This window comes from Suricata suricatta, chromosome 3 (assembly GCF_006229205.1).
Source record: "Suricata suricatta isolate VVHF042 chromosome 3, meerkat_22Aug2017_6uvM2_HiC, whole genome shotgun sequence".
Lineage (NCBI taxonomy): Eukaryota > Metazoa > Chordata > Mammalia > Carnivora > Herpestidae > Suricata > Suricata suricatta.
The window spans coordinates 97,339,475-97,354,940 of record NC_043702.1 but is presented as its reverse complement, the minus strand read 5'-3'; the positions used below and the strand labels follow the sequence as shown (position 1 = coordinate 97,354,940).

Sequence of the window (15,466 nt, the reverse complement as noted above, 5' to 3'; positions counted from 1 at the left end):
AACAAGAGAAATTACTAGAGAGAAAATGAAAATCACAGTCTTTTATAACCTAATCATGGAGTGATAGCCCTTCACTTTGCATTTTATGTTCCTTAGAAGATACTGATTGGTCCAGCCTGTTGAGCACATGGGATGACACAAGGGTCTGAACACAGGAAAGGGGAATCTTTGGGAAGCCTGGCAGGAGCTGCTTACCACCCTAGGCAAAGAACTCCAGTTCTCCTTCCTTGCCCACAATGTGGGAATTATAATAGCAACATTGCAGTGTAGCAGCAATGTCAACAATAGCCAAAACATGGAAAGAGCCTAAATGTCCATCACTTGATGAGTGGATCAAGAAGATGTGGTATATATAGACAATGGAGTATTATATGGCAATGAGAAAGAATGAAATCTGGCCATTTGTAGGAAAGTGGATGGACCTTGAGGGTGTCATGCTAAGCAAAATAAGTCAGGCAGAGAAGGACAGAAACCATATGTTTGCACTATAGGTCTAACAGGAGAACAGGAGAAACCTAACGGAGGACTAGGGGGAGGAGAAGAGGGAAAGAGAGTTGGGGAGAGAGAGGGATGCAAAACTTGAGAGACTATTGAATGCTGAAAATGAACTGAGGGTTGAAGGGGGAGGGGGAGGGGAGAAAAGAGGTGGTGGTGATGGAGGAGGGCACTTGTGGGGAAGAGCACTGGGTGTTGTATGGAAACCAATTTGACAATAAAATATTAAAAAAAAGAAAAATTAAAAATTGCACATATATGTCGATGGGCTATATAGTAAGACCCCAATGTATGGCAATCATTACAACAATATGAACAATGTTGTGTGGCCAGGTACAACTCTCTTGTCCCTCCCCTCAGTCTTCACTCTTTGTGATTCTGCTCCTTGTAACCTAAATATCATCACTTCTTTCTCTCCCTGATACTTTATTAACAACCTGCCTTAAGTAGCCAGTGTGATAGGGTGATTTCTAAGATAAAATGTGTTTTTGCAGCATGGACTGGCCAGTTTGGCTTTATAAAATTAGTTGATTCTTCTTATGACTTCCTATTTGAATCTAGCACCTTCAAAGGAAAACAAACCAAATTCACCAGCACCCTAGGAAATAATGATTTACAAACTGGGATGCTTTTCATCTTCCTTGGAAATCTAGGTGGAAATTGATCCATTATAGGCCTGTTAAACAGCTCATGATGTTGCAAGAAAAGTTATTAAATTCCCAATTATGAGATATTCAAAGAGGTTTTTGCTGGGGTCTTTTTTGTGTGTGTTTGCTTGGGTTTTTTTGGTTTTTGTTTTTTCTTGTTTTCATTATGGCAATAGATTTACCTGCCAAGTCTCAATAGTTTAAAGTCAGGAGAAACTCTTAAGAAATGCACATCTCAAGAAATTCTGTCAGCCAAAGTTAAAAGGAAACTACCATCACCTGTGTGAATCCATTCTAATGTTTTCTGGAATTGTTTGGTTATGAACCACTTAGGAAACTATCTCCATGCCAATTATTTCTCTTGGTCTCTATGAACCAACATATTGACTTGGGAGTTAGGATCATCTACGCACATGACCTTCCTGGGCTCCAGTTAGTCATCCATAAAATGGGGCTCGTGGTCTTATCCTCATGACCTGTCACTTTGGTGCCCCTTACAAAACATGCAGGGCCTGGGACAAGCCCTCAGAGATCCAGCAGTGGAAAGTGGGTGCTGTGTTTCTTTTAACTGTCATCAGAAAGAGACTGATTTTGAAAAAAAAAAAAATCAACTCAAGGGAGTAAGTATCAAATTAGGAGCTAATAGACAGTCAGAATTGAATTCCTAATCCACGGGGCATCGGGCTAAAAGGAAAAGTCCAGATGTAAAACCCACATGAAAGACAAGGAACAAAAAGAAAAAAGAAAAGAAAAAAGGGAAAGATAAGTTAGTTCTAAGAAACTAGAATGGGCGGGAGCTGAAGTACTGGGTAGTGATTTTTTTTGTTTCTTAACTCCATGGGGGCCTGCTGGAAACATTTAAAGAAAAATCCTTGGAACAGACACCTACCACCTGTGGTTATTGGAAAGATATATATTATTTAGATACCACAGAGTGAAAAAAAAATGCCTTAGAAGGAAATGTCTTGACTAACAGCAAGGTGCAAAATTATATCATTTAGCTCTGACTTTTTGGAAACAATTGCCTTCCATTGCACACTCCTTCATGCCTTAAAGTCTCCATCACAGCTGTTGGAGAAATTCTTCATGTTCTCTGCTATGACATTGGGATTTTTGCAGCCATGAATGGACACAAAAAGATGTCAATCATAGCCAGGAATGAAAAGTTCATTTCTCACTCCCTATTGTGAAGGCAGGGCCTTTGTGATACTCATTGTGTGAGGCTGTGTTCAAGCTCATTTATGTTCGCATGCAGAATATCTATTTTATATTAAAGTTTAGACTATAGTCACCCCAGATCGCACCTAATGCATTCGAATTGTATTACCATTATCCTCTATTAGATCTGTGATGACAGAACAATATCTATGTCAGAAATAATAAAGAGATTAATGTGGAGTAACAGATCCTGGTGTCACCTCCCTCTATGTTTCAACATCAAACATTGCTGGCACTGAAAACCAGTCTCTGTCAGCCAGTGAGAACAGGGATTTTAGCAATAGAGAATCCATCAAGAGAGATGAGGAGAATTTTCCAAGTCATGTAGACAGCTGCCGAAGTGATAATTGAATAAAAGTGAAAGTCCTTTTTTTCTCCCCTTCTAGAAAAATCTACATGTATCCCCCTAACTTCACAGAACATACTCTCCTCAGGGGGTGGTGATATAGGCTAAGGAGAGCTTATTTGAAGTGGTTCCTCAACCGCTGGATTTATGAATGGATACAAAGACAGTTGAGGAGAAGGAGAGTGGTCCTAGATTGTAAAGCAGTATCCCCTCAGATTTAAGGAGCTAGAAATTACTCCTCTACCCATCCAGTGGGTCTGAACAGGGGAACAACGTGGAGAAAACAATTCATTCATCTGCTCAACAGATATGTAGTGAGCAGTGGATTATCATTCCTTACTTCATAAAACACTTTATGTCTGAAGACATTTCATCTTTATTACAAAATGGGGGGGCAAGGATTATCATTCTCACTTTACAGATGAGGAAACTAAGTCTCAGAATGATTGCATATCTCATGTCATTATTGAAGAATAGGCCAGAGATACACACTCATGCTTTGCAGCTTCATTCCATGGTCAGTTGGGGCTGGGGATGGGTTTGCAGTGAGAGGACAGGCGTGCAATTTCATTTCCAAAGCTCACTCTGGCTGTAGAATGGAGAAGGGTCTGGGGGAAGAAAGCCAAGAGCCATGCTGACCGCAGGCTGCTGTAGTAACCCAAACAGTGGCTGTGGCCTGACCTAGCAAAAGAGAAGCAATTGCAGATATGTTTCGGGAGTGCTTCGTGACAAGGCAGATGTTGGACCTGGAGGGTGAGGAAGCAGGAGCTACTGAGAACATGTTGCATCCGCCATTTGAACAACTGGATGCCACCTTCTGAGATGGGGAGCATGCAAGAGCAGGTGAGGAAAGGGAGGGGGGGTTTATGCTCCATTGAGCAGACTGTGAGAAAGCAGGTGGGAAAAGCTTATCGGAGCTGAGTACATGGTCCTGGAGCTCAGAGAGGCATCTTTCTTAGGTTGAGATTTAGGGACACCACTTATTCTGGGAACAGAATCCTATGTGCTCGAAGCACAAGAATTCCCAGGGAGTGACAGAAGTGAAAGTCAGACTGCAGGGAGTGAGGAGGGAATGGATTGGAGATACAGTGTAGTCAACATTCTGGAAAAATAAAAATGTGACCGTGAAGAAACAGAAAAAGATAGAGCCATACGTAATAAGAGCATTGGGTAGAGGGAGAAACAATTTATTGTTTTAAGTGAAAGACTTTATTTAAATGTTGATGAGAAGGAAGCATCAGAGGGAGGTGAGATTAAAGGCCCAGGAAATTCATACAATGAACGAAAAGAGAGTGATGGAGACCTAATCACTGTGCTGGAGACCTAAGTAAGCAAAGATTACAAATTGCATTCTAGTAAGGAGATAATACATAAATAAACACCTCATAGTCATATTTAGTAAGTATGAAATGCAATATAAAGCTATAATACTTAAAAGAGTATGGGTGGGGTGCCTGGGTGACCCAGTTGGTTAAGTGCTGACTTCAGCTCTGGTCATGATCCTGTGGTTCATAGGCTCGAGCCCCACGTCAGGCTCTGTGCTGATAGCTCAGAGCCTGAAGCCTGCTTCAGATTCTGTGTCTCCCTCTCGCTCTGTCCCTCCTCCGTTGTGCTCTGTTTCTCTCTGTCCCTCAAAAATAAATAAACATTACAAAAAAAAAATGTGAGACATTGACTCAGGAATAGACAATGGATGCATGGTGATTGAAACTCTCTTCTTGACCAAACCCCTAGCCAAGTTCCTCTGAGCCCTTTCTCGATTAGGCCTCCACGGTGGCCTATGAGGACCTGCAGAAAACACAACATAGCTTCTAACAGTTCACGGCCTCCCTCATCCTTAAGATGATCCCAGCCATCCTCAAAGTGCCTGTCCATGAAAATTCAAGGTTGCTGAAAGAATTTACTGTTTTTTTCCAGCCAGAACTTGCCAGCCTTGGCCGGAAGGGGGCGAGGGGGTGGGGGAGTGAGGGGGAAGCCTAACTTCTATAAGTGCCACTTAGCAAACCCAGACTGGTTGCATGGGAACAAAGTCCTGGTTTTTGTGTGTTTTCACTTCCCTAACTCTGCTGAGTCCTGCTTCTGTCCCTCCATATTCCCTCATTCTCCCTTTAAAAAGCCCAGTCACCTCTGTACAAGTCAAAGTTGAGAGAGGTTCAATCTGGACTCTTTCTCCAATTGCAATAGTACATGACTGACTACAATCTGTCTTTAAGACTTCAGTTCAGCTTTGTTTAACTTTGACAACAAAACAAAATAAGAATGTAAATGCTGAAAATACATGGAACTAAGTATAGAATAAAATTGTCATTTTAAGTCAGGACACATGTAATGAGTGGTATTGAGCAATTACGCAATTTGGGGAATTAAAATGAAAAGTGGTCCTTTGGGAAGCAAGGGAAAATAGCATTAAACAGAAAAAGGACCTCTTGTGTTTCCCTTGGAGAAGAGAAGGGTGAGTATTTTTGCGAAAACATTTGAGGAGGAGCAGGAAGATGGAGACATCCCACCTGTTGGCATCTCTCTTTTCCTTCTAAGATACAATGCAATATCTTATGCCAAGAAGAAAGGAGCACGTGGATAATTAGGAACCTGGAGGAGATGGGGGGAAAAGTTAAAAGGCAATACGATTCAGTTCAAGGCACAGCTGGGGACTAGTCATTTGGAGTAGTTGAAAAAGACTATGGAAGTGGAACCAGGATGAAAGTTTGCAGGGCAGACAGTGGGTAGGGTTTCATGAAGTGAAAGTGACCCTGCAGCTCTGCAGACCACAGGCCAAACCAAGTTATGTGTCTCATGTTTAGGGACAAAGTAGGAAATACACTCCCTACAGCTCTGGGGGAGCCGTGGAGACCCATTCAGGCACATTCAGTTCAGTACAACGAATTTTAAAATCGGGACCGTTTCCCTCAACAAACCAGATAAACCTCCAATAGACGTGATCCTTCCATCCATATATCTTCCTCAATATGTATCAGGCTGATTCTATAATCAAGATTATTCTCTACCAAACATACTCTATCCACCGTCATTCAATGACAGGCCTCACAGCCAAAAGGGGGTGCTAGTGGGTGTTAGGGAATCAAGGAAGAGAACCAGGGCCTGAACAAGAGAAGTGTGGAAGTGAGTCAGAGCTAAGGCTGGACTTGGAAACAGGTGGTCATTTCAATTCAAGAATTTGGGACCAAAGGCCAATTTTCTCATGATAGACAAGAAATCTAAGAGGCAAAAAGACTTGAAGAAATGGGAGTATAGAACTCCAGGCTGTATGGGAGCAAGAATCAGGAAAAGCAAAGAGGCTAAGTTGTCTGAAACAAGACGAATAATCTAGAACAGAGTCTAGAGAACCAGGACAGGAATTAAGAGGGACACTAGGTCACAGACTGTCAGGGCCAGGGGTTGTCTACTACTTGTCCGCTCGGCCCAGAGCAGGAATGGCGAACACTGGCTGGAGTTCCTGGTGTTGACTTTGCTGAGGAAGATGTCCCCATTGCAGACACACCAGCCAGGTGGTAAATTATGAGTCATGGCGAGAAGAGCTGCATCCTTTGCCAACATGACAGGTTTGTCCCTGAGTCTGTTCAGGCTGCTATAACAAACTACTAGACTGGGTAGCTTATAAACAACAAAAATTTATTTCTCACAGTTCTGAAGGCTGGGAGGTCCAAGATCAAGGCGTTGGTAGCTGCAATGTCTGGTGAGGACCTGCTTCCTGGTTCACTGATAGCCATCTTCTCTCTGCATCTTCATATGACAACAGGAGGTGAGGGAGCTCTGTGTGGTCTCTTCTTATAAGGGGACTAATCTTATTCAGGAGGGTGCCACCCTCATGACCTATTCACCTCCCAAATGCCCCACCTCCAAATACCATCACATTGAGGTTAGAGTTCAACATATAAATTTGAGGAGACATAAACATTTAATCTATAGCAGTTTGCTAAAAGCTTTGAAGTCCTGCTAAAGGCAGAAGTGTCATCTTTGTAATTCCGGGTGGGAAAGATTTCTAGGAAACACCGAACTTTCAGTAACATCACTACAGCCACTCCGAAGCCTAACCATTGTAATTTATTAGTCCTGACAAAGAAAGGTGTGGAGCGGAGGCTACATTTAAAAGTTCCAATAATCCGGTCACTCCCCACCTTGCCAACGTCCAGGCAAATGTTTTCCCCGTGGTTTCCTAATATGCTGTGTTTACGTGAACTGGTCCAACACCTTCAAGAGCTCTATCCCACATTGTAGGTAAGGACCAAGGCCTTGCCTCTTCACTTTGGTGTGCTGTAAGGTTTTTCCAAGTTCTAAACTTGCACCTCTTTCCTCATCTCGTGGCTTCCAGCACTTTTTTGTTGTCTGTGCTTGTTTCCGTGTTTGTGCTTGGGCTCCCCACTTAGCTTAGGTCCACTGTGCACAGGCTGTGTTTGGCTTTGGGAGTCCCGGAGAGGGCTCCGTGCTCTGCAGCATCTGGGGTTGTCCTGCTCCTTTGTGTGTCTTGCCCCAGCTCCTGGAGCCCAGGACAAGAATTCAGATAATATTCAGTCCCCTCCCTAATGTCTTTACTCTCCTGCACCCCCCTCCCCCGTGCTGTCTTCTCCCTGAACTGCTCACCAAGCAAGGTAGTTACCTTCTCACAGATGTGGGTCCCATGAAGGCCATCCGATGTGATAGCAGGACATGTGAGCTGCCCATCCCCTAACTCAACTTTCTTACGGAGAGATTGGTCAGCCTGTTTTCCTCCTGAAGGTAAGAAAAGGCAGAAGCTAGTAAGAAAGAAAAAGGAAAAGTGCTTCCCATTAGGAACCATTTGGCACTCACGGCTAAACCCTGCTCTTCTCCTACTAGACAGAAACAACTCACAGAATACCAACCTTAGACAAGCCTGCTCTGAGATCCTGATAAACTGAGGCAAAGCAAAGCCATGCCATCACTGGATCTAAGCAAGGACAAAACAAGGTCACTGTGCCACCCCAATACACCCGACACCCCCATTGCCGGGCCAGAATGAGCAACTGCTGCTTCTTTGCCAATCACAGCTTTATCTTTGTTCTAGTCTCCCTCCTTAGAGATCAGCTTTAGTGAGAAACCCAATTATACAATTACCTTCACTTTCTGACAGCATCAAACCTCAGCTTTTTTAGATTCCCCACCCCCAAACTCAACTAAAGCCCAAATCCTATTATAGGTTCTTTCAAAGACCCTGTTCCTTGGATGGTTCATGGTTCTTCAGGTCTGTGCTCTCCCTGGCTGCCAGGGGTCACCAACACAGCTTTCATAACTGCAGGCTGCTCCTGGTGGCCGTGGGCTAAATCGACACTAACGTGAAATGGCCCCTCCTGTGTGCCAGGTGCTGTATGGGGGACAAACACAATATAATTGTTTAAAATCCTTAACAGCAACTCTGTGAGATGAGTTTTATCATCTCCATAATTCAGAGGAGGAAATTCAGACTCCCATGTTCATGCAACTTGGAAGAAGTAGGGTCAGGGATAACTTATCAATCTGAGAGCTTCCCAAGCTGCCATTGTGCCCTTAATTTGGAGCAGTGAGGACACTGTTTCCATGTTTCCTGTGTTTCCCATCACTTGGAAAAAGGCGCCCTCAGGAGAACAGGCCTCACCTGCCACCTCTGGGAGCAGCAAAAAGGAAAACCAAACAGGGTTAGCCAGCGAAACAAAAGAGACAAGAACAGACCGGGTATAGTATGATGGCAAAACTAGGTAAACTTGTCAGAGGCCAAGAGACACAACTGAGCCAAATGCCCTGAAAGGCACTATGGATGTGAGAATAAAACAGAGCTCCACTTTGTTCTAGCCATTTGCAATCTCTCTGTTAGTAAAAACAGAAAACAAAGGGAGTGAACAGATCACCTTTCGATGAGATGAGCTAATCTGAAGCAACAATGAAACGATCACATTTGTGAGTATTTTGAACAGTACACAGAGCAGGATGGGGGCGGGGCGGGGATCGATGCTCCTGGGGACATGAGAGCAAATGAAAGGCTGAGAAATAGAGAAAATAAAAGTGGCAAAGAAAAAAGGCATCATTATCATTGGGTTATTGAGCCAGCGGTCCTTGGGAAAGGGAGAGGCCAGATCTCGGGCACAGCCGTGGCCCCATGGTGTATTGGTGGGAGTCGCCTCATCCTGGCAGGGGACCATCCATGTGAGCCTTGCTGGCGTTCATGCATCTGGGGTCGAACATCCTGCGGTCTGAATTCGTTCTCTCTTGGCAAAATGGATCTGTCCGCTCCTCTGAGCAGAGACAGAGCAGGAGAGGAGGCCGAGAAGGCTTATTGCATGTCACGTCGCTCTTGAAAATCACATTTTTATGAGTGTAAATGAATCAGAAACATATGGATGAAATTTCCTGGCTTGATACAAACAGCCTCATACCCCAAGCGGTGCCCTCGGAGAGGATGCTTGGAATGTCAGTGTTTGTGCCAGAATCCCGGGTGGAAAGGTCAGGAGAGGCGTCCTCCCCCACTCCCAGACCCCCTCCCTGCGGCACAGACCCCCTTAGCACAGCCTCCGTGAGGACCTCCCCAGACCCACAGAGCCTTTCCTTTGCCAGACCACTTCCCATTCCCTAATGCGTTCGTTCTATGCCAATAACGAAGGTGGAGGGTGTGTGCACACACGTCTTTACTCCCCCCAGTAAACATCATGAACGAAGAAGCCAGGGTGCACAGAAAAGCTGTAAAATGACAAAGTCTATTTCTGTTTCAATGATGAAATCTTTCTACAGGAAAAATAACTTTTTAAATCTAGTGATACAGGCACTACAGGGCTAAGCAACCGCAGAAAAATTCGGCCACATGGTTATGGCATAAAATTCACAGAGACGAACAAAGAGCATTCATCGAATGACTGTAGAGTAGAAGAGACACCAATCTTCCCCATGTTGGAATCTGGCTTTGTGTTCAGTACCTACGTTTTCAGCCAGAGCGAGGAAACATAGGCAGGACTGTAGTGCATTCCTCATACATGGATTGAGAAGTCAGAAACCAAGATGACTGGGATGAAAATACACACAGATGCCTCTCTGTCAACACGATGTCTGAAAAGCTGTATGGATATAACATGGGTGAGTAAGCAAGCATGGGCTTTGATCCCAGCTATGCAGGACACCCTCCCCTGGCTGCTTGCTAGCTGGTTGATGTTGAATAAGTCACTCAACCTCTCTAAGCGCTTCCCTTGCTATATGGCATGCCCTGAACATCAGAGTCCAATAAGGGATAGCCATCATCGTATGAGAAATTTCTCACTTACATCTTAAAATTGGACCTCTGGAATCAGACATTTTGAGGTGAATTACAGACGTATTTCTTAAGCTTCAGTGTAGGGCACCGTTCATCCCAGATGATGGCTCCAGTTTTCATCCTCTGTCTCTGCACCCATGGCCTTAATTTGGCCACCAAATTGGTCAATCGAAAGCAGGAAGTAGAAGACTCTCTTTGGTTTCCAGAATGGCACCTGCCCACTTCAATTCCTCAGCCCCTTGCTTGTTGGTGTATTTTGTTCTTATAGTCTCTGGCTGCCTGTGATTATACCACCCCTAAGCCTGCCCTCTCAGCTGGTCTAAGCCCCCTATCTCTGTCACTGTTTCTCAAGAGGCAATAAAGTTGGAAACATTTCCCCTGTGACGTGACACTTCCTATGCTGCCAACTGACTGAAGCATGCTTGCGTTGACCAGCCTGAGATTCCTTGCCCCACCTTTGTTTGCTTACCAAATAAACTCCAAATTCTTTGTCCTGTCACAGTCTCATCCCAGCGTCCCTCACCAGCCCCTCCTGAGAGCCTTTTAACTCCAGCCAGACAGGTTTAGTCATTTTTCCCAACCGCACCCGGCTCATCCCGGCCCTGTGCCTTTCCTTGGACTATCTTCTCCAGCTCTATCCTCTTTGGGATGTTTGACTACATTCCAGAACTCCTTGAAGACTTGACTCCCACCTAGCCTGGTTTCTTCTCCCCACTTCACCAGCCCCTCAGACCCTCATGGTCTTCCCCTTCTGTCCTCTGTGGTAGGGCTTCCTCTTCCAATGCCGGAGTATGGCCCAGTGTGCTCTGGCCACCGACTTTTCTCCTGCACATTCACTGTCACTGCTCTGAGTGAGAACCCCCCAAGGACGCACTGCGCCTTCCTGTGTGGGTTCTGCCATGAGCAACCCATCAGTCAGTATTTCATTACCATAAAGATAGACTGGTGCAGTTGGAAGTTGACATGAAAGAGAATTTTGTTGATAGAAAAGGTTGTTTGCCTACTACTGTAATATATAATCAGTTCTTTAGTTCTGGTCATGTTATTCCCTGTAAAGGAGAATTACAGACTCCTGGGATTCTTGGAGTCCCTGTCCTGGAAAGAAAAACTGGAAATCCCCCAGCTCCAACTGAGGTGGAGGCCAAGATGGCCGCCCTGTGCCGGGGGGGGGGGGCGGGGCGAAGCATAATCAAATGTCTCCTTGTGAAAGTGCTTCTTCTCTTCATCCACCCTCCTCTCCAGACTATGGTTTCAAGTGGTGGTGGAGAATATCAGAGGCCGAGGAGGTTGGTGAAGAGTTCAGAGCCTAAGGGTAGGTCAGGGACACCTCCTGAATCCTCACACCAAACATGGGCCATGGTAGGAGGGGTCCCTGGTGGGGGCATCCTGTGTGGAACCCTGGCATAACAGGTGTTAACATCCTGTATCCGTGTTACATCTGTCGTGGTAGTAAGTCATCTGCTTGGGATGGACAATAAACAATTTAAATGGAAAATACAAAGGTGAAATTGCTGCGTTTTGCAGACCATTCCTACACTATGACCTAGTGTAGGAGCTGGGGCACCTCGGAGGCTCAGTCAGGTAAGTGTCAGATTCTTGATCTTGGCTCTGGTTAGGATCTTCCAGTTGTGAGACAGAGCCTGGCATCCAGCTCTGCTCTGGGCATAGAGCCTGTCTGGGATTCTCTCTCTCCCTTTCTCTCCCTGCCCCTCTCCCCTGCTCCCTCACTCTCTCTCAAATAATAAAAACTTAGAAAAAAAGAATATGAACTAAAACAAGTCATTTATTCTCTCTATGTCTCAGTTTACCTTTGGAGATGATAATTACACTTACCCCATCTAAGTGTTGTGAAGGTTATCGTTAAAGAATGTAATGTACCCACACAATGGAATACTATTTAGCCATGAAAAAGAAGGAAGTGCTGATACAGGCTACAGTATGGATGAACCTCAAAAACATTAGGCTGAGTGAAAGAAGCCAGACACAAAGGGCCTTGTAGTGTGTGATCCCTTTCATAAGAAATGTTCAAAGGGAGCAACTCCATAAAGACAAAAAACAGATTGTCAAGAGGCCTGGGAGAAGGAGGGGTAGAAAGTGCCTACTACTGGGTAGGGGTTTCTTTATGTGGTGATGAAATTGTGGAATCAGAGAATGATGGTTACACAACCTGTGAAAATACTAAAACCGCTGCATAATATGCTCTTAAAGAGTGAATTTTGTGATATGTGAATTCTATCTCAATGTTTTTAAAGCATAAAAAAAGAATATGCATAATCTGTTGGGGACAGAGCCTGGCAGACATAAAGACTACTGTAATTAGGGTGGGGATTACAGGACAGAGGAAGATAACAGAAAAACCATTAGATGTGGGATTATTACACCGGGTTCTTCCACTCACCAGCTGTCCTGAGTGACCTTGGGCAAGTTATGCCGACTGTCTTGGATTCAGCTTTTGCAAAGGAGAGCTGGAAGCAGTAACACGGATCTCGTTGAATCAGGTAACATACGTAAAGCTGTTTTGCACCACGATCGGCATGGTATAGATGCTCTATAACCCATAGACCTCTTCTGCTTTGTTCTCGATTTAATCTTGTTTCTGTAATGCTTCTCAGAACACAGTAGGAGCTGGCCAAAAGTTGGGGTTCCATCGCCAGAACTAATGAGAACCTGGCAGTGATGCTGGGTGGGGTCATGCAAAGTGCTTCTGCAGGGAGCCCTGAAACAGAAGAAGCAGAGAGGCAAGTGAGACCTGAACCAGGAAGGGAAGCCCGAGGTCAGCTCTGGGGATGCAAGTTCACCAACTGAGTCTAGCAGTCTGAGACTCTGTCTCTGACAACAGTGTTAAGCCAAGGGGTCAGGGACCAAGCAAGTAAGCTCTGGGAGCTGAGACAAGCTGTTCAGGGTAAAGGCCATGAAATAGGCAATGGCCTTAGGGCCCAAGGCAAGACCAGGCCTGTTTATTTAAAAGACACTCACCTAGATTGGATATAAGACCTGTATCTGTGATCCTCAACTAGTCAGTAAAGCATTCTCCCTGTCATAGCGGCCTATGAAAAGAGGAAGGGATGGAAAGAAGAGGGGGAAGGGGAGAGGGGGTTCTAGGGAACCGGACGTGATTAATCATCACCGCCTCTCCCTGGACAATGCTGTTCAGTGTGCCGAGTTGGGGGTAGGAAATCCCTTCTTGAAAATTCTTCGTTTCCCTATCCCACAGTCCAACAGCCCTGCCAAAATATCGCCACAGGATAACTTTAAGGACAACATGCAGTGATTTGTTAGATGCAAAATTTCTGCGATGGGAGGCTTTCTGCTCAAGAGTTGGAATTGTTGCATTGACAAATGTTGGCGTCTACTGCTGCTGTGGCTGTCTCAGTGGGTTGAGGGCAGGGGGAGAATTTGATCCTACGAAGAAATTCCTCCTAGCTGTCTCTTAATCTATTCTGTGATCAATACTAACACTGTCATAATATTTAAACCTTTCTTCCTTGTTGTCACCCATCTATGTATGAATTCATTACAAAAGCCAGATGCGGGGCAAGAAAGAATCCACCAGATAAAACAAGGGCAGATTATTCTATTACCATCCATAGAGAAGGTACCTGGTCAGCATAATAAATGACACTGGGCACCTTCACCACAAGCAGTGGGGCCATGAAGTTTTTCATCGTTCACTCCTATGCAGAGATACATCCCTTTCCTTAAAGACCATTGGATTCCCAGGCAGAGGGGTGCACATATGGTTTTGCTCAGGGCCTGCATTGTTGGTGATGTCCAGGCTACTTCTTGGGGACTTGGCCAACACAACTTCGTAGAGTCTGAGCTCACAACAGCAGACAGTCTGTCTTTCAATAATTTCTCCTTTCAGGAAAGCATACTGTATACCTTGAAGCAGAAGCTGAGGTCTGAAGCCCCCTGGAATACAACTGTAAGAAAGAGTCTTGAACACCTTTGGCTGCCACAATTCTTAGTGGATGGGCACCACATCCTGATTTGCATACTGACCCCCACACGCATGCCCTGACATATATGCCCACTTATACAAATTCGGGTCCACACACACACATGTGCACATCCTCATGCATACCTCATGTGCATATGTGACTCACACACACACACACACACACACACACATACACATAAGTATTCTTGTGCACACATCGTTGAAAATATACTGCATACACACACATACACTGTTCAGATGTGTGAGCACATTCAAAAAACCACATCGAAGTACATATGCATGTACACACACACACACACACACACACACACACACACACACTCCCTTCGTGCATATGAGCAAGTGCAGGTCCTCATTCCCATGGCAAGGGACAATCTTGTGGTGCCCAGATCATAGCCATAGTCGTGGTCTTCCAGATAACCGCACCCACTATAGAAGTGACATTTCTTAGGAGACATAATGAAAACAATTACAGTGTGTGCTGCACCCACAAGAAGTCTATAAATCACTGTGCTGGCTCCTGGGCAAAAGAAAGAAGCAAAGCATCATTCAGACCACAACCGAAATGTGACCAGGTATTAATACTGGAAAGACTTCCCAGCGGAAACATCAAGGCTCCAATATTAACACACGCCAGTAAATAAATAAAGGCTGATTTGGCCACCAGCAGCTTCTGAAACCTTCCTGATTTGAGATGGATGGGGACCTGAGGCTGATGTGCCCATCTGTCTACCTACACACATTTCTTTCAAATAGACAGGCTTCCCGGGCTCCTTCCTACTGGGGGATATTAGTTTTGCTAATGGCATTTTTAAGGGGCCAGACAGACCATTTGCTTACACAAGAAATGCATTGGAAAGGAGCAATGCCTTTTTGTTGTCATTTTCCAGTTTGGCAAAACCACATCTTGGAAGTAAACATTTTGGTGGCAGTTTGCCTAAAACCCCGAAGTAGAGTTAGAGGAGTGTTTAAATTCTTTAATGTGGCTATATTTCCTAAATAGTTGGCAGTGGGAATTAGAATTTTCAGAAGCTCAGCCCCAGCAAACCCCCACCCTTCCCTCCCTCCCCGGGCTGCAAAGCACCTCCCACCTCCCCGCTCCCGTCTCAAACCCTAATAAACAAATCCCTCTCTTACACCATCCGCCTCAGAGAAATATGAAGCAAGTTGCTCACCAGTTGGGTTCACATTCTCTCAGGGCCACAGTGGTGTGCTGAAAGAAATGGAAATCTGGCGGCCCAAGAAACGGGAGTGGAAGGAGATTAGGATGGGTTGAAACGTGGGGGTGGGGAAAAGTGGGGTAAAAACTTTTGAGTCTGAGAAGTCAGAGCCCAGGGTGTTGCCTGGAATTCCAAAATGGGGAAAGAGATCTCAGCTGCTTTCATATGGAAATTTGGCTGGAAGCAGACTTTGTCTCTGGGTGGAACTGAAGCCAAGACCAAGTTCAGTGAACCTAACACACCGTTCAATCAACCATTGAAACCCAGGAGAAGAGAAGGCAGGAAAGGGAGGGCAGAGGGTCAAAGAGGCTCGCCTTTCATTTGGACTTG

The 15,466-nt window shown here is 45.0% G+C and overlaps 1 long non-coding RNA gene across 1 annotated transcript; it reads right to left on the bottom strand.

The window, feature by feature from the left end:
• Positions 1–6,352: 6,352 nt before the first annotated feature.
• On the bottom strand, positions 6,353–15,177 carry LOC115286541. Its single transcript, XR_003906115.1, has 4 exons — positions 15,092–15,177; positions 12,354–12,671; positions 7,322–7,434; positions 6,353–7,201 (listed from the first exon to the last, which is right to left on the bottom strand). It is a non-coding gene; the product is annotated as an uncharacterized LOC115286541 (long non-coding RNA).
• Positions 15,178–15,466: the final 289 nt, after the last annotated feature.